Source organism: Schistocerca piceifrons, chromosome 3, assembly GCF_021461385.2.
Source record: "Schistocerca piceifrons isolate TAMUIC-IGC-003096 chromosome 3, iqSchPice1.1, whole genome shotgun sequence".
NCBI lineage: Eukaryota > Metazoa > Arthropoda > Insecta > Orthoptera > Acrididae > Schistocerca > Schistocerca piceifrons.
In genome coordinates, this window is record NC_060140.1 from 501,708,490 (window position 1) to 501,732,843 (window position 24,354).

Genomic DNA, 24,354 nt, shown 5'->3' on the forward strand with positions numbered 1-24,354 from the left:
CAGAAACATGAATCACATGTACTCTAGTAGCAGTAGTATTCACACTGACAAATGACAGTGAGATTCAACACTAAGGAAATGTTAATACATTTAAACAAACAAAGATAGTAAGCTTTTCCATACTGATGCTCTGTTGTATGTAGTGACTGTCAAGCTTCATAGTTGTGAAGTTGCTTTAATGTGAGACAACTATCTCTTTGATAGCAGCAAAATATTGCACATCCATAACAATGTGGCAGTGTTTGGAATGCAGCTGCTAAGGAATGGCCTTTGCCATTAGTGATAGTCTTCAATTGTCAACAGACAGCAAGAGATTTTATTAAAAATCATTTAGTTTTCAAATAGCTCTTAAGATTTTAAGAGGTCAGTGGCCTATGGTTGTTTGCAAGAAGTACGCAAATATTTGGGAGAGGAATTCTCTGTACTCATTTGAAAGGAACAGTTAATAACCTGCCAAATGACTGCTAATGTCTCTCATGGCGGTGAACAAAATATCAGTATGACTTGGGTTTCATAGATCAAAGGGAGTAGTCTCAGAACTAATTTCTTTTCCACAGAGAATAACATTACTATCCAGGAAAGCTTATATTTATTATTATTATTATTATTATTATTATTATTATTATTATTATTATTATTATTATTTCTTTCTTGTCTCAGACGTTATGTCTGGTTAAAAATGGAAGGTGACGCGGACCTCGATCAAGCGTGACTTCCTTTTAACTGTACGGTATATGTTACATTGCATTTAGGAACTTTCGGGTAATTGAACAAGTGTCAATAATTACAGATTTCTGTAGTTGTATATATAAGTTTGGATGTAGCTGTATTGCATTGATGTACTAGTGGATATTGTGTGGTATGACTCCTGTAGTTGATAGTATAATTGGTATAATGTCAACTTTATCCTGATGCCACATGTCCTTGACTTCCTCAGCCAGTTGGATGTATTTTTCAATTTTTTCTCCTGTTTTCTTTTGTATATTTGTTGTATTGGGTATGGATATTTCGATTAGTTGTGTTAATTTCTTCTTTTTATTGGTGAGTATGATGTCAGGTTTGTTATGTGGTGTTGTTTTATCTGTTATAATGGTTCTGTTCCAGTACAATTTGTATTCATCGTTCTCCAGTACATTTTGTGGTGCATACTTGTATGTGGGAATGTGTTGTTTTATAAGTTTATGTTGTAAGGCAAGCTGTTGATTTATTATTTTTGCTACATTGTCATGTCTTCTGGGGTATTCTGTATTTGCTGGTATTGTACACCCGCTTGTGATGTGATCTACTGTTTCTATTTGTTGTTTGCAAAGTCTGCATTTATCTGTTGTGGTACTGGGATCTTTAATAATATGCTTGCTGTAATATCTGGTGTTTTTTGTTTGATCCTGTATTGCAATCATGAATCCTTCCGTCTCACTGTATATATTGCCTTTTCTTAGCCATGTGTTGGATGCGTCTTGATCGATGTGTTACATGATACGGGTGCTTGCCATGTAGTGTTTTCTTTTTCCAATTTACTTTCTTCGTATCTGTTGATGTTATGTGATCTAAAGGGTTGTAGAAGTGGTTATGAAATTTCAGTGGTGTAGCCAATGTATTTATATGAGTGATTGCTTTGTGTATTTTGCTAGTTTCTGCTCGTTCTATAAAGAATTTTCTTAAATTGTCTACCTGTCCATAATGTAGGTTTTTTATGTCGATAAATCCCCTTCCTTCTTCCTTCCTGCTTAATGTGAATCTTTCAGTTGCTGAATGTATGTGATGTATTCTATATTTGTGGCATTGTGATCGTGTAAGTATATTGAGTGCTTCTAGGTCTGTGTTACTGCATTTCACTACTCCAAATGACTAGGTCAATATTGGTATAGCATAAGTATTTATAGCTTTTGTCTTGTTTCTTGCTGTCAATTCTGTTTTCAGTATTTTTTTTAGTCTTTGTCTATATTTTTCTTTTAGTTCTTCTTTAATATTTGTATTATCTATTCCTATTTTTTGTCTGTATCCTAGATATTTATAGGCATCTGTTTTTTCCATCGCTTCCGTGCAGTCGCTGTGGTTATCCAATATGTAATCTTCTTGTTTACTGTGTTTTCCCCTGACTATGCTATTTTTCTTACATTTTTCTGTTCCAAAAGCCATATTTATATCATTGCTGAATACTTCTGTTATCTTTAGTAATTGGTTGAGTTGTTGATTTGTTGCTGCCAGTAGTTTTAGATCATCCATGTATAGCAGATGTGTGATTTTGTGTGGGTATGTTCCAGTAATATTGTATCCATAATTTGTATTATTTAGCATGTTGGATAGTGGGTTCAGAGCAAGGCAGAACCAGAAAGGACTTAATGAGTCTCCTTGGTATATTCCACACTTAATCTGTATTGGCTGTGATGTGATATTATTTGAATTTGTTTGGATATTAAGTGTGGTTTTCCAATTTTTCATTATTATGTTTAGGAACTGTATCAATTTAGGATCTACTTTGTATATTTCCAATATCTGTAGTAACCATGAGTGGGGTACACTATCAAAAGCTTTTTGGTAATCAATGTATGCATAGTGTAGCGACCTTTGTTTAGTTTTAGCTCGATATGTCACCTCAGCATCTATTATCAGTTGCTCTTTACATCCTCGTGCTCCTTTGCAACAGCCTTTTTGTTCTTCCTTTATAATTTTGTTCTGTGTTGTATGTGTCATTAACTTCTGTGTAATGACTGAAGTTAATATTTTGTATATTGTTGGTAGGCATGTTATGGGGCGATATTTAGCTGGGTTTGCTGTGTCTGCTTGATCTTTAGGTTTCAGATAAGTTATTCCATGTGTAAGTGTATCAGGGAATGTGTATGGGTCTGCAATGTAACTGTTAAATAATTTAGTTAGATGTGAATGTGTTGAGGTGAATTTCTTTAGCCAGAAATTTGCTATTTTATCTTTTCCAGGGGCTTTCCAATTGCGAGTAGAATTAATTGCTTGGGTGACTTCATGTTGCAAAATTATCACTTCAGGCATTTGTGGTATCATCTTGTATGTAACTGTTTCTGCTTGTATCCACCGTGCATGCCTATTATGTTGTACCGGGTTTGACCATATGTTGCTCCAGAAGTGTTCCATGTCTGTTATGTTTGGTGGATTGTCTATTTTAATGTGTGTGTTATCTATTGTCTGGTAAAATTTCTTTTGGTTTGTGTTGAATGTTTGGTTTTTTTCCTTCTATTTTCACTTCTTTTGTATCTAATAAGTCATTTTGCCAATGCTTGTAATTTCTGCTTCTTTTCATCTAATTGCTCTATCGCTTCTTGTTGTGAGATTTTACCTAACCTTTTTCGTTTTTTTTTTTTTTCCGACATTTCATTTCTTATAAATTATGTTAGCTGTCCGACGTCTTCTCTCAGTTTTTCTATTCTGATCTGTAGCCTGTGTTGCCATGCTGGTTTTGTGGGTTTCTTCTGTGTGTTGGTTTGTTCTGATCTCTGCCTAGTGTGTATATTTAGTGTAGTGAGCGCTCCTATATAAACCAGTAGTTTTAACTCTTCCATAGTTGTATTTTCATTTATTTTGTTGTGTATGATTGTGTTGATAGTTTTTATTGTTGTTTCGACTTGTGGGTTATTTGGTGGTCTATGCAAGAATGGTCTAATGTCTGTATTTGTGTCTTTGTATTCTATATATGTCAGCTGAAATTTTTCTTCCATATCTAACATGTGTGATACTTCGAGTTCTATTTGTGCTTGTTCTGGTGGCTGTCTTAAGATTTCATTTTCCTCTGATTGTTTAATTGATGCGTGTTGTTCTTCGTTTGTTTGCTCTGGGATGTTTGAGTACATTACTGTATTTTCTTCTTCTTCTGATTGCACATTATTTTGTTCCAGTATTTGTTGTCCTTGTTGTTTGATGTTTTCTAATTCTGACTGGGGTACCCTGTTATTTTTGATTATTACACAGATCTGATCAGCTAGTCGTCGTTCTGTTAAAAATTTTAATTCTGGGTATCTGATAATAAATGTTGTGTATACTTGTGATCTGTATCCAGTTGTGTTGGTTCCTAGGTTTGTTGCTTCGTAATAACAGAACATGATGTGTCAATTAACTTCATCTGACCATCTCATCCTCTGTCTTTGTTTTCCTTCTAGGGTGGTTGCAGGAAGCATATCCTGCAAAACACCTCTATTTGGATTTAAATCATTTTCCAGTTGGCTAGCAGTGTCGTTACCATTGTGGGCGGGCATAGGGTTCAAACGTCGTCCCCGACCATGACGGCGCTTGTCCGAGGCTTCTTTAGTTCTGTCCTGAGCCAACTAATCACACTAAAAGGGGGGTTAGCCCTATTAGTGGCTTGTTCTTTTCGTCGCCTTTTACGACTGGCAGAACATACCGGAGGCCTATTCTTTTCCCGGGCCTCCACGGGTTTTATTATTATTATTATTATTATTATTATTATTATTTTCATGTCTGCACATTGCATTACAAAAAGTATATCCAGTTACTAAGGGAAAAGATATAAAAAGAGATTTCGTTATTTTAGATCCCAAAATTCTGCTTCCTGAGTGACTTTTTCAGAGCTTTTAGGAGATAATACTCTATACAAATTCTGTAGAGTTTCCTGCAATCAGAAAAGAGCTTCATTTACCTATCATCGCCCCTCAAGTGATTTATCCACAATCGCTTCACTTAGGTACTTGACCTTATCAATGGCTTACACATATGATAAGATGTCAACATATCCAAAAACTGAGAACATAGATCTTGTCTTGCTTGGCAAAAATGAACACATATCTGAGAACCCTGACGTGCGAACCTCAAGAAGCAAGAATCCCAAGGAGGGAGAATTGAGAATCCTGATGAGTGAGAAGAAAAGGAAGGTTGGTTCTCGGGAACTGGAAACTGAGGTTAGTTCTTGGGAACTTCACAGTTCTCAGATTGTCCATCACTACAGTAGAGGTTCAGCTGCTAAGGTAGAGCAATCAGCAGCTCCAGGGAGGAAGGGGGTAGGAGGGGTGCTTTAGTTCATGTGTTTCTATGAATAAGTGAATATAATCTGTGTAATTATCTTTGTCAAGTACTGTTTATTAACTTTTTTCTATGTGCTGTTGTGTCATATCAGCTGAATCTGTGGCATAGCAGTACCAACAAGCAGTGTAGCAGCAGTACTTAGATTGTATCTAGTAACTGGGTGCATTAGTTTTGAAGATGAAAGTAAGGTACTATGGATGTTGTGTACAGGTGCAGAGAGTATTTTCTACAGTCCAGTTACACTTTGCAGTTGCAATGGTGAACAGTGTTCAGACTGTTGTCCTGATTTGCGACGGTGTTGAGGCAACTGCGCCATAAGCCGTGGCATCTATGATGTCTATTGTCTCCCCTAAAAACTCTGATGTTGCAAAGTCTTCTGATAAGCTTGATCTAGCCAGCCAACATTCATCTGAGTGAGAATGGTGAATAGTGACAGGGCCGTGCATCTCTGGTTAGATCCTCTGGTTTGGAAATGTGAGGAAGACTCAAACCAGGTACTCAGGCGATTCTGTGATAATCCTGGACACAGATTTTTCAAACTCTATTACTGGGTGGAGGACTGTGCAACCCTTTTTAATAGATCTGGCATGCAATACACACAGGAGGTGACTACCAAAGTAGCCAGGTACATGTGGTAGGCACATTTGAGTTTTTTTAAGATAGAGAAATTATTTTACAGGCTTAAATGTTCTCATTTCAGAGAGTGAAAATAGCAGACCTCATAAATGCAGATAGAAGTACTCATGGCAGACCAGATAAACAGAATGTGCACATATTAAAATTGCAGGAACAACCATGAAAATGTTCTAAACTTATCTTCTTAGTAAATGGTAACAATGCTCACACAATACTAGAGACAGAATGCTAGCAGAAAACAGATGTTAATAGTAATGAAATTCTACATCCTGACTGGAATATATGAGGGTGGTTTAAAAGTTCTCGGAATGAAATAAAAAAAAAAAAAGGGTACTTAATTCACTGAATCTTTTTTATTTTTCAATGTAGTCTCCTTGTAGAGAAATATACTTGGTCCAACGGTGTTCCAGTGCCTTGATCCCATCTCTAAAATGAGTTTCCTCCATGCCTGCAAAACAGTTGTCAACTCCAGCTATCAATTCTTCGTTTGAAGTGAATCTTCGTCCATCAAGAAAAATGTTCAGTTTTGGGAAGAGATGGAAGTCTTACGGAGCCATATCAGGTGGATAAGGTGGGTGCGGCAACAATTCATACCTTAGTTCGTGTAATTTTGCCATGGCAACAGCACATGTGTACGGACATGCATCAAGAGTTGTGGCACCCATCTTGCGGATAGTTTTTTTTTTCCATTTCTAATTCTTCAGTTAAAATGTGAAATACCCTTTCAGATGGCATCTGGCAAGCCAGAGCACTTTCAATCGGCGATCCTCCATGACCATTTTGCGCACTTTTACAATGATTTCTGGAGTAGTGACACATTTTGGCTGACTACTACACGGATCATCATCTAAGCTCTCCCGACCAAATTTAAATTCATTTGTCCACTTGGCAACAGTTGAATATGAAGAAGCAGAGTCGCCCAGTGTATTCTGGAACCCGGCGTTAATTTTTTTCATCTCTGCAAATCACTACGCAAGAACAACAACATAGCCATGTCACTGCCACAGATCTCTTCCAAGAGCACTGAAGTGGCACGTGTTATGCAGACAACAGTCCAATGAATATCACATGAACAACTCGTTGCGCTAGCGCTGACCTCTCGTGGTGATTCCGAGAACTTTTCAAACCACACTTGTACATTGCAAAGATAGGTTGGACACTGATGGTGGTTAAGTTTCTATGGCCACAAATAATACAGGGTGATTCAAAAAGAATACCACAACTTTAGGAATTTAAAACTCTGCAACGACAAAAGGCAGAGCTAAGCACTATCTGTCGGCGAATTAAGGGAGCTATAAAGTTTCATTTAGTTGTACATTTGTTCGCTTGAGGTGCTGTTGACTAGGCGTCAGCGTCACCTTTCTTCAAAGGTGCTACTGTAACTGGACTACAGTATCTGGAGATGTTAGAGAATTGGCTGTTCCCTCAGCTCGAACAAGAAGCACAACAATTCATATTTCAGCAGGATGGAGCGCCACCACATTGGCACTTATCTGTCCGTAACTACCTGAACTTCAACTACCCGAGGCGATGGATCGGCCACCAGGCAGCCCGTGACAGAGCACGTCATCACTGGCCTCCAAGAAGCCTTGATCTTACCCCCTGCGACTTTTTCTTATGGGGGTATGTTAAGGATATGGTGTTTCGGCCACCTCTCCCAGCCACCATTGATGATTTGGAACGAGAAATAACAGCAGCTATCCAAACTGTTACGCCTGATATGCTACAGAGAGTGTGGAACGAGTTGGAGTATCGGGTTGATATTGCTCGTGTGTCTGGAGGGGGCCATATTGAACATCTCTGAACTTGTTTTTGAGTGAAAAAAAAAAAAAAAAAAAACCCTTTTTAAATACTCTTTGGAATGATGTACAACAGAAGGTTATATTATGTTTCTTTCATTAAATACACATTTTTAAAGTTGTGGTATTCTTTTTGAATCACACTGTACAATAACATCAGGTGCAGGTTTTAAGATTTTGAATGGGAAATAAATCGGATGAGGATAAGCGTTGTAGATGGTTCAAACCCATTAATCAGACGCTTTTCTAAACCATTTGCCTCAGGAACATTTCAGGAAAAATCTGGAGAAGGTAGCGTGTAAATTTCCTGCTCATGTTGTAAGTATTAGGGAGAGATTTCAAATCACTGGCAATGGAACTGTGATTTGTGTGGACAGTAAGCACAGAGAATAATGCGAAATTGTTCTAAAAAATCTTATACTATAATTACCCTGTAAAATATAGCCAAAGTTTCATTTAAAAAAGCTGAACACAGCCTAAATTAATGTAAGGAGACGCATTTATGAAGAGTTAAATGAACTGAATAGTAAAATTCTATCTACCAATCTAACAGCAATCTGACAGAAACCCCTAAGAAATTATGGTCTAATGTTAAACCAGTGAAGAGATCCAAGTCATCTGTTCAGACACTTAGAGGACAGAAAGAAGGCCAAAATACTGACTTTTCCAAAAAAATTTCGCCAAGGAAGACTGAATTACAGCTCCTCATTTGCACTGTTGCACAAACACCAGAATCAGAAATCACTAAATAAGTGAATGTTTGATATAAAATTGCTTAAAATCATCCCAAAGAGGAAAGGCAACTGGACCTGATTGGATATGTATGTGATTCTACATAATGTATGCAAAAGAACTTGCTCCTTTTCTAGTAACCGTCTACCTTTGGTAGCTGGAAGGAAAAGACCCAGAATGCAGTAAGTACTAACACCCAGATTGATGCCTTGTTCAGTGAATTCCAGAAGATGTGTTACAGTTCTGCAGTTGGAACTTGGTAAAATTATGACTGACTATGAAATATTACTGTATCTCATTGCCCTATCAGAACCCCTCGAAGAGCATTAAAGATAAACACCAGTCCTAATTGCCTGAGTGTAAAGTGACCTGTTTCCAAATTACTTACAAAAATAACCACTATTTCAGTATACATATAATTCGAAAATGATGTTTTGCTGATTAACATTGGTCTTATGTGAAAAACACAATATAAATGTGAAATTAATACTGTAACTAATCGAAAGAAATGTAGCACATGGTCAGGATGTACCAGTAAACCTATCATTATAAAATTACTACAGCAAATTAAATAGAACATACAAATAAAGCACATTAATTGAATCTCCGATATATATTAGCACTAAAATTCAGGCACGAGTTGATTTGTTATAAACAAATTTAGAAATGTAATTGTTACCTGTAACATAATTAGTCAGAAAATGTTATATTAACTCATAACTAAGTTGAAAATAGGTTCACCTTGTTCAGCACTAAGATTGTAAATTTTTAGCAATGTGTATCTCATATTCGGTTTAACTTTTCATTGTGATTTTACATAAAATTGTAATTTTCATTGTAGGTAATTGTTAACAAAAGTATAAATAGAGGTCACGCAGGCACCTTGGGGCACTCGTTTTTTGGCTAGGGTTGCGGGCAAATGCATTGTAGGCTCACTCGTTTGTTGATTGTTGTGAACACTGTGTCGTTTGATGTCAAATTTGGGTACATGTGATGTAACTGGTACAGTTCACCAGGCTCGGACACCAGAGTCCTGGAAATATATTGGTATTACAATTGCACTGTACTTTGGAATTTATTTGGGAGTCTTCCGCAATCCTTTTCATACGCTGCAAAGCGACGAGACGAATCCAGGAATTTTACAACACCCCGAGAACTAAACTTTCACTGTTGGTAGAATTGACGTGAAAACAACAGCACATCGACTGGGCATTTCACTCAAATATCAAAACATTTGCAACGTGGAGGTGGGAAAATACAAACATCTCAACGTGGTGGAGGAGCTGGGATCAAGTGGAAGACTGCGCAGAGGACGACTCTGCAAGAATTCCATGTACAAGAGGCAGGAACCATAATCTTGTACGTTGCAGACTGCTCCACGGACGTCGCCAGGAGCAAAAGTGAAATTCTGGAATGACATCGCGAATGAATCTGATAAGTACCCATTTTAATTGTTTTTATTTCAGTCGCAGACAGTGTCCTGCAATTTTCTGTTCTTGTTTCATTGTGTGCGTGTGACAATTTCACCTAATAGGCAGGAAAGTGTTTTGTCTAGTGTTTAGCCACTTTGATCAAAATGAGCAAAACTCAGTTCAATCAAATAGGCATGACACGCGGTCAGGCCATCAATTTCATGCTTCAACTGCAAATGTACACTTAAACAGTGAAGAAAATTCCGCGAGCAGTAGTTGTTCGGCTTTTCATGGTTTTTCGGGAGCAAATCAGCAACCGAATTTAATTGATCAGATATCTCAATTGTTGAATAATAAACTAGAACAATTGGTAACTCAAAATAACCAATTAGGTAGCAACATTAAAGAGGTCGCAGAAAAGTTGGACCAAAATTTGAAATCATTGAGAGAAGAAATCAACGCAACAAATAACAAAAGTATAAATTGTTGCATGTGACAGAGAAAGGGTAGAAACCAAAGTTGACTGTTTGGAGGTTTTCACAATCTCCGAATTTGAAGAAACAAACAAAAGCATTGAATTAGTTAACGAACGCGTAAAAAACACGGAAGTAGTCGTTTTAAATGAATTAGTGAACCGAAAAGACTAGTTAAAAATGTTGCAGGAACTCGTTGTTTCAGAAAAAGAATTGGTAGGGGAAAGATTGAAATTAAATTCTGAAGTAGTTTCTGATAAGATATCTCGTATTGACGAGAAAGTAGAAAGTGTAACAATAGAACTGCAAACAGTCAGCTCTGAAGTTTCAAAATTGCAAAATAATATAATGCCCAATTTTGATTCAAACCACATGTTTGTGCATAATTGTAACAATGTTAGTTTAAAATGTTACCCAGGTGACGCGAAATTGCATCCGGTTGACTTTGTGCATCAGTGCAAAGACAGTTTCAAACCGAACATGCCAGAGTCTGCTAAAGTTAAATTTGCGAAACTTTTTTTGGATAGTGAAGCCCTTACATGGGTGAACCAAAACACTGATACAAATACTACGTCTTTTGCCGATTTCGAACGTCAATTCTCGGCAAAGTTTTGGTCGGAAAACTAACGGGCAAGAATAAAATCTGAATTTCTTAACGGTAGCAAATATCACACAGGCCTTGCAATTAGCATGAGAGAATTTTGTGAAAAACAATTAGGGACATTGTCACATTTGAGCAAACCTTTGGACGAACTGATACAGATTGACACACTGAAACGGCGCCTACCACACCGTTTTCAGTGGGGACTTGTATATGGACCAGATGACAGTGTTGACGAATTTTTACATCATGTAGACAAAATTGACAGTGCAAGGCAGAATGATGACAGACAGTACAATCAAAACCTCAGAAACACTCACAATAGGAATGGGGGGTCACAACAATATAATGGACACAGAAATAATAACTGGCGTGGTAACCAATAAAGTAGTTACAACAGACACGAAAACCATCAAGAACAGAGAAACAGTAACCAGCTTCACAACAGCTATTCCAACCAGGGAAACAGGTAACCACCTCGTTGGGAGCCTGTCAATTTGAGGTGAATAGTTATGGCACAAACCAGGCAAATAGGAGGTTAAAGAGACGGAAATGTAAAAGCAATCATAAATGTAATGTAAATAGGGACTACTACTTAGATGATACTAGTTATTAGAGATGGGCAAACTGAAACACGTAACTGTTTCGAAACAAATGAAACAGTACAATGTCATGTTTCGATACGCTATTTCGAAACAGTGAAACAGCTTGTGTTTTGTAATCTAATAAACCTAGACATTTTATCATCTTGAATGTCTACTGTATAGGTATGTCCATATAAACACAAATGAGGTGCGAGAGCGCTAATCATATCGCAGAAAGTATGAAACTATCACTTAGGCGTCTTGGCAGTATCTTATTTCATGCAGCAAATGCGCTGCTTTCGTGTCGTGTGACTTTCATACTTTTCAATTGGCTGAGGACAGCCATAGCTGAAGACAGAAGAACCACCACGAACGGAACTGGAGGTGGGAGCGAACTGCAGAAACAACGGATATGCTACTGGGATTCCCACATTCCGCTAGTATGGGTAATATACCCATCCTGCTAATTTCCATGCACACAAAGGGAATCATTGTGGATAATAGACAGAGTGACTATAGACGCACAAATAACGCCAAATAATTCGAATAAATAACAAAATATAACAGAAAAAATTTTGTCTTTCAAGGTGTTTCGAACCGTTACTGTAAATTCACCATGCTTCCCAGCCCTTCCCGTTCACCATTACACTATCAGTGATATGTCAAACAGATTGCTTGCAATTATACCTACATTAAATTTATGTATATGTATAATAACTGTCACTCTACGCCTTTTTTTTTATTCAAAATGTTCTAGGTGGTTTGTGGGATTAAAGGGACCAGACTGCTATGGTCATCGGTCAAAAATGTTCTAGGCTTACTTGCGTTTCTTAATATGATTACTGTACTTGAACAGAGAAACGTATGTTATAAAAAAAAGTGTAATTTAACTGAATGATTTTCACATATTTATTATTTTGAATGTGAATAGTATGCGTTGTTTTATTGTTTGGTTAGTGTTTATAAAGCAAATGTTACGCCATTTCAGAATAGGACAGTCATCTAGAAACGAAGCTTTATTTTCAGATGTCTTAAGCTTCATGCTATTGCTTGTCAAAACGATTTCGACATTTTTGCAAGTGTTTCACGAAGTGGTATGTTGTGTTTCAGTACCTGTGCCGAGTCCAAATCTCGTCTGACACAGAGCAGAATGAAACATCACTGTTTCGATACAATCAGTCCGTTCCAAGCACAGGTGGACTGAAACAGCCTTATTTTGAAACAACGATACAGTTTCTGGGTCTGGCTCGAGATCGAATCTGGTCCGGATATCTGAGACGGGGGCGGAATGAAACACCACTGTTTCGAAACAGTGAACCACATCCGCTCCGAAACACTGAAACAGTTCCACGTATCGATACACTGCATCGAAACATAGAAACAGTGGCCAAGTCTACTAGTTATAAGCAAAACTTTGGGATCACATGTTGAGTGAATTGAATAATGCACATACTCAAGCAGGACCACAGTTTGAACTTAATGAACATGACTTAGCATTAATTGATGACACATTAACACCTGATGTAGACAGAACTTATGATATGTATGGTGTCACTAGCTTGTTTTCTGATGAAGGTAAGGATAATGAGGTATCTGTATTAGTAGAAATTGGTAGCCAAAATGAGGAAATAACACCTGACTTAGATAATGAAACAGGTAGCGATTTCAGTAGTGTAACTTCAGATGTCTAACACTTAGTAGTTAAGGCAGATGTGCATGCAGAGGCATCACCCACAGATTATTTTGATGATGATTTTGGTAAAGATAGTGCTGTGAAGGATGATGTATTTGATGATATATGTATACAAGAGGAATTAGATGGCATTAATTATGTTGAAGTTATTGATAATGGTGTTGCAGCTGAAAGTAACTCTGAATGCAAAGTTGGTTCACGTGAAGATATTGAGTGCAAACAATGTATTGGCACCAATTTGTATAAAAGAAATCTTAAGTAAATCTACTAATAAGAAGGAACAAGCTAAGTTGATAGGTGAGAAGATTTAGGAATCTATTATCAGTGAAAATCAAGTTTGTTTAGAAAATAATACGGAAAGTGAAGTCATCAAATCAGATCCATCCATGAAAGATAATTTTAAGTCTAGTGAAAGTAAGGTATCTGTTTCATGTGTATTTGATTCCAGTCATAATGAAAATCTTATGTTGATTCTGACATTGAAACCTGTAGTGAAGAAGTATGTAACAACATTGATACAACTGAATCAGAAAGTGACTTGCTGTCAGAGAATGTGAATAGTGACCCAAATATTACCTTAGGTAGCCCTTACGTAGAAATAAGTGTTAACAATTGGTCAGGACTTTGTTTGATTGACAGTGGCAGTCCCATTAGTAGTATCTCAGACAAGTTGAGGAACAGGATAAAAGACACTGAAAGTTACATCGAATTTTCAATCACAGGTGTACGGATTAAAGGTGCCACTGGCAAGTTTAGTAAGTTAATAAGTAAACAAGCTTTAATTACATTTTCTGTTGGCAACATTAATTTTGAACATGGTTGTTTAGTTATTCCAGACCTCAATGAGCAAATGATTTTGGGGATGGACTGGATAGTTAAAGCAAAGGCGAGTTTTGATTGGCAAAATTCAGAATTACTGTTCACTGAACCAAAGACCAGTAATAAAGTAGTGATCCAGTTAAATTCCAGTACAAGCAGTAGTAACGATATTAGGGAAATAGTTTATCCAGAGTGTAGCCATTACATGGAGGAAGAGGAAAATAGGGATCACAATAGCCAGAATTTGGTTGATGATTGTTACTCCCTAACCATATCAGAAAAGGTAAAAGAACCAAATGACTTGACTGAGTCTGAAAAGGGAATTAGAAAATTTTCTCTGGGAAAACTGTAACATTTTTAGTGATCAACCTGGTAGGGTCAAATATTATGAATGTCATTTGAAGTTAAAGCCACATGAACCCTTTTTCATTAAGCCTTATGGGGTACCCATCTGTAAAAGGAAAGAAGTGGAGACGGAACTCCATAAAATGCAAAAATGGAGAATAATAGGGAGAAGTAACAGTCCATATATTTTATTTATTTATTTATTACTTGTCATTAGCCAACATTTGTTGAAATAGACAGTTTTGACATTACATTTGATAGTGAATCTAAAATTGGGAAACTATGTACATTCAGATTACATTACATGAGGATAAAGAGTTATTCTCTACATTAATTATAATTCCTTAACATCATAGTTACTCTCTACTACATTCCAATTCCTTAACATCATAGTTATTCTCTACTACATTCCAATTCCTTTACATCATAGTTATTCTCACTCTCTACTACATTCTAATTCCTTTACATCATAGATACACTTATCAGCTAACAATTTGTGCAGCTGCTTCTTGAAGGCATCACCTTGTAGGTCTTTCAGTGATTGTGGTAACTTGTTATATAATTTTAATCCTGTTTGCTTAAAGCTACTTTGGACCTTAGATAGCCTAGTAAAGTCTACATCAAGATTGTTTTTATATCTGGTATCATATGAATGAACATTTGTTCTGGAAGGTAAGGTATGTATTTGTTTTTTTATGGAAAGACGACACGTGTTTACATACAGAGAAGGTAATGTTAAGATGTTAAGTTCCTTAAAGTGCTTTTGACATGATTCTTGGCTTTTAATACCTGTAATTGCTCTAATTGCTTTCTTCTGCCACATGAACACTGTCTGAGCACCAGTTGAGTTGCCCCATAATTTTATTCTGTACTGTAAGTGAGATTCAAAGAACGCATAATAAGATGATAAAAGTTGTTTTCTGCTAACTAATGTTTTTAGTTTCCTTAACAAAAAGACTACTCTAGATAGTCTGGTACATAACAGTTCCGTGTGGGTGTTCCATGTTAATTTCGGGTCCAGGTGGATTCCTAGAAGTCTTACAGAGTCAGACTCATTTAATTTTTCCTGTAGATTGTGCAAGAAGAAATACATAGCTTCAGCCTTTCTACTGTTGAGTATCAGCTTGTTACTGTGGAGCCATATGGCAGACTTTTCAAGCATTACTTTTGTTTGTTTCTTCACTTCCTCCAATTTGTTATCTGAGGTAATCAGGGTTGTGTCATCAGCATATATTATTGACTTGTGAAGCATGAAAGTAGGCAAGTCATTCACGTATACCAGGAAGAGAAAACGTCCAAGCACTGAGCCTAGTGGCACGCCTCTTACAACTGGTAGGGCATTTGATTGCTGGCTATTTACTAAAACTACCTGAGTTCTGTTTGTCAGGTATGATCTGATTAATGCCAGTTCGTTATTTTTGACACCATAGCACTCTAGTTTATTTATTAGTGTTTCATGGGATACAGTATCAAATGCTTTACTCAGATCTAGTAGTACAGCACAAGTGATGGAATTGTTCTCGAAGCCATCAAGTATGTCTGTCACAAGAGTTTCTACTGCATTTATTGTAGACAATCCTGGCCTAAAACCAAAGAGCGAGGAGGAAAAAAGATTTTGTTCAGCAAAGTAGTTGCAAAGTTGTTTCAACGCAGCATTCTATTATCTTGGATAATATAGGTATGAGGGATATTGGACGGTAACTTTCAGGTTTGTTTTTTTCTCCTTTTTTATAGACACTCTTCTTTTGTCAAATTGGAGATTATGTTATCTAGACAGGCATCTAATCTGGTTGGCTTGTTATTCATACAGTACAAGTTGTTAGACCTTAACATGTTTTGAAAGTGGGTGACAGTTGGTGTTTTTAGTCGTATGTCTATATTAATGTCACCAATGTATGCTATCTTGTGGTGTCTGTATTTTACCAGCAGGTACTTATTTAAAGTCTCCATTTGGTCAATAAAGTGATGAATATCAGAGCTAGGAGTGCGATAAATAGAGATGATCACTAATTTAAGTTTGGGAAGCAATAATGCAGCAATTTCAAAAAGTTGCTCTTTGCAAAAATGGTCGACTTTTTGTGCTACATATTCAATGTTAGAGTTTCTCTTTATAAAAATAGCGACTCCTCCATGACTACTTTTGGTTCTACAATATGAGCTTGCTAATTCAAATCCTTCTGGGGTATAGAGGGCAATTTCAGCTGGTGTGAGCCAGTGTTCATTTACACAGAAAACATGACATGGGTTTGAACTTAGGAACACATCAATTTCATCTATTTTGTTTTTGATTGATTGTACATTTAGGTGCATAATTAAAGTTCTGTTTTTGAGAAGGATAGGCAAAGAATTAGATGCTTCTATATTTACAGTTTTTGTGGCACTAGCTGGGGGATGATAGTCCATAAAAAATCTTAACTGCAGCTACTCACATTCTTACTACTGGTAGATAAGCAAGTGGCACCTCTATCGTTCCTCGTGGCTGTTGATGTGGCTGTATCCGCAATTCTAGCTGGTGCACTGCTGTTGTCCTCTGTTGAAGGGGCTGCTGTTGTTGATCTCACACAAGGTTCATACCACCCTAGTTCTCTGACTGTCTTTTGGGACTTACTTTAAATTAGTTCACTTATCAGTTTTCCTAATTTGCACTTTCCTTTACGATTCAAGTGAAGTCCATGTCTGGTGAAGCATGTTCTATCAAGTGAGCTGACATCTATTAGTTCCACATTACTGAACAGCTTACATGTGCTCTTGAGTTTATCATTTATTCTACGAATTTCTTTGTTTATGGGTGAGTATTCAGGCAGGTCGTATCTGTGGCTGAAGTTCACGAGTATGATATTTGTGTTTGTTAGGAGTAATAGAAGTCTCACAAGCTGTTTAAACATGTACATAGCTCTGTTTTTGTATATGTCATTAGCTCCAGCACAGATAATTACACTGTCTTGTCCAGTATAGTTATTTTTCACGATGTTTTTCGTCGCTTCCTTGAAATCGGCGCCTGGCTTGATCATACCTGTTACTGCCAATGACTTACTGATGCTTTTAAGTTCTTGAGAGAGTCCCTTGGCGTGGCTGTCCCCATATACATAGATTTTTGATTCGCACTTTTTCACAGTGCGTACTTCATTTTTGTTTACACTTTTTAAGGGTCTTTTTGGGTCATTTTTCGTAGATAGATTTATACTAACAGTATTGTTTGTACTTATTATCGGTCTTTTTGGCCGATTTTTCGTCACGAGGACTGTAGTAACAGTATTGCGAGTTTGTTGTGTGTTCACATCTAGGGGTGGGAAAGCATTTTTGTCATTGTTCATTGCACTGCGTTTTTCCTGACACTTGAGAGCACCGAATTTGTTTGTAACACTTAATGTGTTCGCACTTTTAATTTTGTTTCGCACAGCATTTCATGGAACACTGTTTGTAGGTCGGTGCCATGTGTCTTTGTGTACATCTGAAATGCTCACAAGGCTGCTGGTTTTCGGACACATTTGCGTCTCTAGATTCGCACTTTTTCACTCAGCGCATTATATTTCATTTTTAAAGTGTCTAGTTCACTTTGGAGTCCTTTTATTAACGCGCCTTTGTCCCGTAAAACTTCATTAATATATCGTTGGCATGTTTCCGTAATGCACTCCAGACATGTCCACACGAAATCATTTGTTACAAATTTTACAGATACCATTGAGCACTTCTCATGGAACCAAAAGTTACACATTGAGCACCAAATGCCTTTCACTACTCTTTTTATGCACAGTTTACACTTGTTACCAGTATTAAATTCATTTTTCTCACGATTGTTCTCACTTACAACTTCAACCTGCACCATCTTGACTATAACAGCCCGATGGTCTGTATTTCAAAAAAGGATGGTGGTGTTAGGCTGGTATTGGATTCACGTCACCTGAATAAGTTTATTGAAAGAGAAACAGATCATCCTGAATCCACAGAGGAACTCATGTAAAAATTCAATGACACAAAATATTTTTCTAGCCTGGATTTGACCTCAGATTTTCATCAAATAACATCAGCAAACAGTACAATGTAGGTGATCTAGTCTTAACCAAAAGTTATGAGAAATCCATGGCAATCAATAGAGAGATCAAGAAATTTTTCGATATTTACATTGGTCCATTTGAAGTTTATGAAAAACCACATCCAAACGCCTACCGACTTATCTATCCCAAATCAAAAAAGCTATTTGGTTTAAGAAATATCACTCAGTTGAAACCTTATGTGCAATAATTGCAATCCCTCAGGGGAGTACTCAATGTGTGTGGCTTATGCAAGGTGCTCCAGCTAATGTGACATTTTCTTCTCGAAAACACTGATGCCACATTCTACAATACCTTTCTGACACACAAACTTCCGACAATACATACGTAAATTTTTTGTACCTATGTTTGCTTATATTTGTTATGTAAGATATTTTCATGTGATTTAATTTGTAGTATAAGATACATTTTGTTTTGATTGAGTAATCTGCATCATCAGATGTATTGATAATTTGACATTTACATCCACCGATTGTGACTATTACTGATATGTGAGGACTATGATTTGCCAGGAAAAACCAATATGTATTTTCTAGTGAGGAACAGTTACACATCTTTACAGGCAACAGACCATACTGTATTTATATCAACTTATGCAGAAATGAAAGGTGGATTGTCTGAAGATACACTAAGCTTATACGTATACATACTCAAAGACTTTATGGTACATTTGTGCAGTTAAGAAGAACTATATACATCTTTTCACTGTTTTTATCTTATATGGGTTATCCACAAGGAAGGAATTACTATGTTCTGCTTCTCATACTGTTATACGATTGACAACTGAATTAATGTGTTACTATATATAAGACCACATGAGATGTTGAAAGACGTTATGATTTATGAAAGAGTTGAAGTGATTTATGCTGTTAAGAAGGGATTATCACCATGATATACTACACACATGTTTCACTCAGTTATGTACACACGAGAGAGATGTTGAAACTGCTGTGAATTGTTGAGGATTGTCTTGAAATAAGGTAAGTGGTGATGTGATTTGCATTTGTATTAAGGATTTGAGGTTGCAGACTCATTCCTGTTTCTGATTCACATGAATTGATGTTTACGGTTTATTGATGGAAGATGGTTTGATTTGATATTGCATTTTCGTAGGGGTATTTGGATGAGGATGAGGATGAGGATGATGATGATGATGATGATGATAGGTTTAGGTTATACACTCCTGGAAATGGAAAAAAGAACACATTGACACCGGTGTGTCAGACCCACCATACTTGCTCCGGACACTGCGAGAGGGCTGTACAAGCAATGATCACACGCACGGCACAGCGGACACACCAGGAACCACGGTGTTGGCCGTCGAATGGCGCTAGCTGCGCAGCATTTGTGCACCGCCGCCGTCAGTGTCAGCCAGTTTGCTGTGGTATACGGAGCTCCAACGCAGTCTTTAACACTGGTAGCATGCCGTGACAGTGTGGACGTGAACCGTATGTGCAGTTGACGGACTTTGAGCGAGGGCGTATAGTGGGCATGTGGGAGGCCGGGTGGACGTACCGCCGAATTGCTCAACACGTGGGGCGTGAGGTCTCCACAGTACATCGATGTTGTCGCCAGTGGTCGGCGGAAGGTGCACGTGCCCGTCGACCTGGGACCGGACCGCAGCAACGCACGGATGCACGCCAAGACCGTAGGATCCTACGCAGTGCCGTAGGGGACCGCACCGCCACTTCCCAGCAAATTAGGGACACTGTTGCTCCTGGGGTATCGGCGAGGACCATTCGCAACCGTCTCCATGAAGCTGGGCTACGGTCCCGCACACCGTTAGGCCGTCTTCCGCTCACACCCCAACATCGTGCAGCCCGCCTCCAGTGGTGTCGCGACAGGCGTGAATGGAGGGACGAATGGAGACGTGTCATCTTCAGCGATGAGAGTCACTTCTGCCTTGGTGCCAATGATGGTCGTATGCGTGTTTGGCGCCGTGCAGGTGAGCGCCACAATCAGGACTGCATACAACCGAGGCACACAGGGCCAACACCCGGCATCATGGTGTGGGGAGCGATCTCCTACACTGGCCGTACACCACTGGTGATCATCGAGGGGACACTGAATAGTGCACGGTACATCCAAACCGTCATCGAACCCATCGTTCTACCATTCCTAGACCAACAAGGGAACTTGCTGTTCCAACAGGACAATGCACGTCCGCATGTATCCCGTGCCACCCAACGTGCTCTAGAAGGTGTAAGTCAACTACCCTGGCCAGCAAGATCTCCGGATCTGTCCCCCATTGAGCATGTTTGGGACTGAATGAAGCGTCGTCTCACGCGGTCTGCACGTCCAGCACGAACGCTGGTCCAACTGAGGCGCCAGGTGGAAATGGCATGGCAAGCCGTCCCACAGGACTACATCCAGCATCTCTACGATCGTCTCCATGGGAGAATAGCAGGCTGCATTGCTGCGAAAGGTGGATATACACTGTACTAGTGCCGACATTGTGCATGCTCTGTTGCCTGTGTCTATGTGCCTGTGGTTCTGTCAGTGTGATCATGTGATGTATCTGACCCCAGGAATGTGTCAATAAAGTTTCCCCTTCCTGGGACAATGAATTCACGGTGTTCTTATTTCAATTTCCAGGAGTGTATGATATGCAATGCTGCTGAGGTGGTTGGTGGTATTCAACCCTCATTTATTAATGGTTTTGATGATTCGTTTAATTGAGATGATTATGATGATGATGGTGGCACTGTGCAGTCACACATAATGGAACTAATGAATCACATGAAGTAGAACTCTTATACATTTTGATTGAAGGAAATGCTGATGTGAAATTACAATTGCGAGTTATTTTTGAACAACTATGACAACACATAGCACACAAATCACATTGAAAAACTATTATTTTACACTACTCACATCTCACAAGACACAATCTGGAGACTAATTTGGTGTTGAGGGGTAGGAAATGACAACTTTAATAGACAGACTGAGGACTTTGATGAAATGAAATATAAGATGCCATGTGACAAGGTTCTGAATGTTTTTTACAGAATCTTCTTACTGCAAGGATGCTAACTATAGCACAATTACATTTTCACTTGCTTAAGTGTAACTTGCCACTTTCAGGAATTTTATTGACGTAATACTTATTTTGTCACAATTTATAAAATCTTTAAGCTGTTTCTCAGTGTTAATTTGATCTGATTTTCTGGATGTCTGGTAAACATTTTGAAACGTTATTGCATTTGATGTACAAAGCTAAGAAATATTGACTTTACATAGTATATTCAGATACTTGTGACAACAACCCAGATTGGATATAAATGAACAGTTTCTATACTGCCACAATATAAATATACAAATATAATTTTGAATATTCATGTTTGATAAGATTTGTAAAATATTTTCTGGTATTGCAAACTGTTAGGATAAATTTTATTTTTCTGTCTCTTATATGATAATATTATTCTAGAACATGTCATATGGACACTTTAAAAGTGCAACATAATCAATCCAATCAAATTTGTGATTTGTTAGCTTAGTTGTGTTTGAGTGTTTGAAGGAGGGAAAATTAATGGACGCTCTAGAAGTGATAGTTTCGGAAAAACATTGATTCAGAAAATTTGATGTAATTATTGATTTTGTAAAAGTTTGGAAATTTCTTTGTAATCTCATATTTCCAATTCTTGTTTTCTTGATGTATATGTTTGTAGCTATTTGGAAAATTTATCTGTATGTAAAGTTGCACGATTCAATTTTGTACCTTTTAAGATATATGCAGTTTGTGTTATTTTGTCCAACTAGTACTGTATCACATCAATCACACTAATATTTCTGTGAGAAGAGTTTCGTCAATCAGGCTAGGCAAAACTCTTCGGGGGGGGATTAAATATTACTGTATCTCATTGCCCTATCAGAACCCCTCGGAGAGCATTAAAGATAAACACCAGTCCTAATTGCCTGATTGTAAAGTGACCTGTTTCCAAATTACTTACAAAAATAACCACTATTTCAGTATACATATAATTCGAAAATGATGTTTTGCTGATTAACATTGGTCTTATGTGAAAAACACAATATAAATGTGAAATTAATACTGTAACTAATCGAAAGAAATGTAGCACATGGTCAGGATGTACCAGTAAACCTATCATTATAAAATTACTACAGCAAATTAAATAGAACATACAAATAAAGCGCATTAATTGAATCTCCGATATATATTAGCACTAAAATTCAGGCACGAGTTGATTTGTTATAAACAAATTTAGAAATGTAATTGTTACCTGTAACATAATTAGTCAGAAAATGTTATATTAACTCATAACTAAGTTGAAAATAGGTTCACCTTGTTCAGCACTAAGATTGTAAATTTTTAGCAATGTGTATCTCATATTCGGTTTAACTTTTCATTGTGATTTTACATAAAATTGTAATTTTCATTGTAGGTAATTGTTAACAAAAGTATAAATAGAGGTCACGCAGGCACCTTGGGGCACTCGTTTTTTGGCTAGGGTTGCGGGCAAATGCATTGTAGGCTCACTCGTTTGTTGATTGTTGTGAACACTGTGTCGTTTGATGTCAACTTTGGGTACATGTGATGTAACTGGTACAGTTCACCAGGCTCGGACACCAGAGTCCTGGAAATATATTGGTATTACAATTGCACTGTACTTTGGAATTTATTTGGGAGTCTTCCGCAATCCTTTTCATACGCTGCACAGCGACGAGACGAATCCAGGAATTTTACAACATCCCGAGAACTAAACAATTTTCACTGTTTGTAGAATTGACGTGAAAACAACAGCACATCGACTGGGCATTTTGCTCAAAAGTCAAAACATTTGCAATGCGGAGGTGCGAAAATACAAACATCTCAACTATCAGTGCTACCCAATCGAAGCTCTTTACTAATTGTTGTTAAATCTAAAAGGAACAGATATGGCATCTGTTGAGTACCAGTTTCAGTAACTTGAATGGTAAAGTACATTGCTATTTATTAGGCTTGTGAAGGCAACATATTAACAGAACGACCACATACTATAGGTCCTGCGCATGTCTTAACACCGACAGCACAGCGCTTAAAGTAACTGTAGTAGCACCCTTACTGATACATGCTGCAATTATCCTTTCTAGAACAAAGGCGTGAACAGGGAAGGGGTTGGATAGCCACTGTAATAATGTTTCTGAGATTATGAGGAAGATAGTTTTTAACGAGTGAGGCAAGTAGTTCTGTGATCAATAGCAATACACTTATAAGGGAAATAGGCAAATAAAGTCATGTTCATTACATAAGCCACAAGAGTACATGAATTAAATTTAACTTTGACAACCACTCATGCCTTTAAGTGATGTGTAATTTCACAATTTAATATGAACAATTTCTTAGTAAAATGACTGTTTGACACTGTGCGATTTATGTAGGAATCAAAGATGCTATAATCTTGCACAGAGATATGAACATCTCTGATTTATATATAATTTTTGTTATATGGCATGTTAATTCTTCTTACTATTGTTCTCATCAAGATTACCTTGAAACTACTAAAGCCCTATAGATATACTGTACTGAATCAGAAGAGATAAAAGAGGTCATCTCATCTGACTGATAAGTGAGACTCAAAATTAATTATTCTTCTACAATTACAGTCTCATAAATATCTAGAGAGTTCCAGGTATCTACATTGACGTGCATTTGAAGCAACATTGGAGATGCGGTGACTGAACCTGCAATCACATGGCAATTCTTCACAGACTCAAGAACTTGCAGTTAAGTAGTGTTAACAGTGTTTTACCAAGATTTCTTCGCTAGAAGTTTAGCTAACATTACATCAGTTGAAAGCAACAGTACAAACCATCCAAATAATATTCCAACACAACATAAAACACCACAACAAATAAAATAACAGATGGCAGTCTATTCATGTCTTTACATGATGACAGTCAATCATGTTTATACAAGAAACATGATTATAGTGTTTACATGGGGGTAAAATTATAAGTTAGCCAGAATATGGCCACATTTGTAATTCTTTAACTTAATATAATTATGAAGTGAAGTGAACTTGAATTCCTGAAAAAGAAAACTCTAAATGTAACTGGCACACAGAACAGTTCATCATTCCTGCAAAATGAAATGTGGACTTGAGCTTGAGCAACAAGTTTATGGACTTGATAACATATTGGAAATTCAAACTTCATTATGCAACTGACAAGTGATCAGCTTGTGTGAAAGCTAAGCAA

General features: G+C 37.4%; 1 protein-coding gene across 3 annotated transcripts in view; it reads right to left on the reverse strand.

Annotated features, from left to right (window-relative positions):
- LOC124787742 (N-acetylneuraminate 9-O-acetyltransferase) overlaps positions 1–24,354 on the reverse strand; it is a 254,809-nt gene that overhangs the window by 179,571 nt on the left and 50,884 nt on the right. The gene's annotated exons all lie outside the window — the stretch shown is intronic.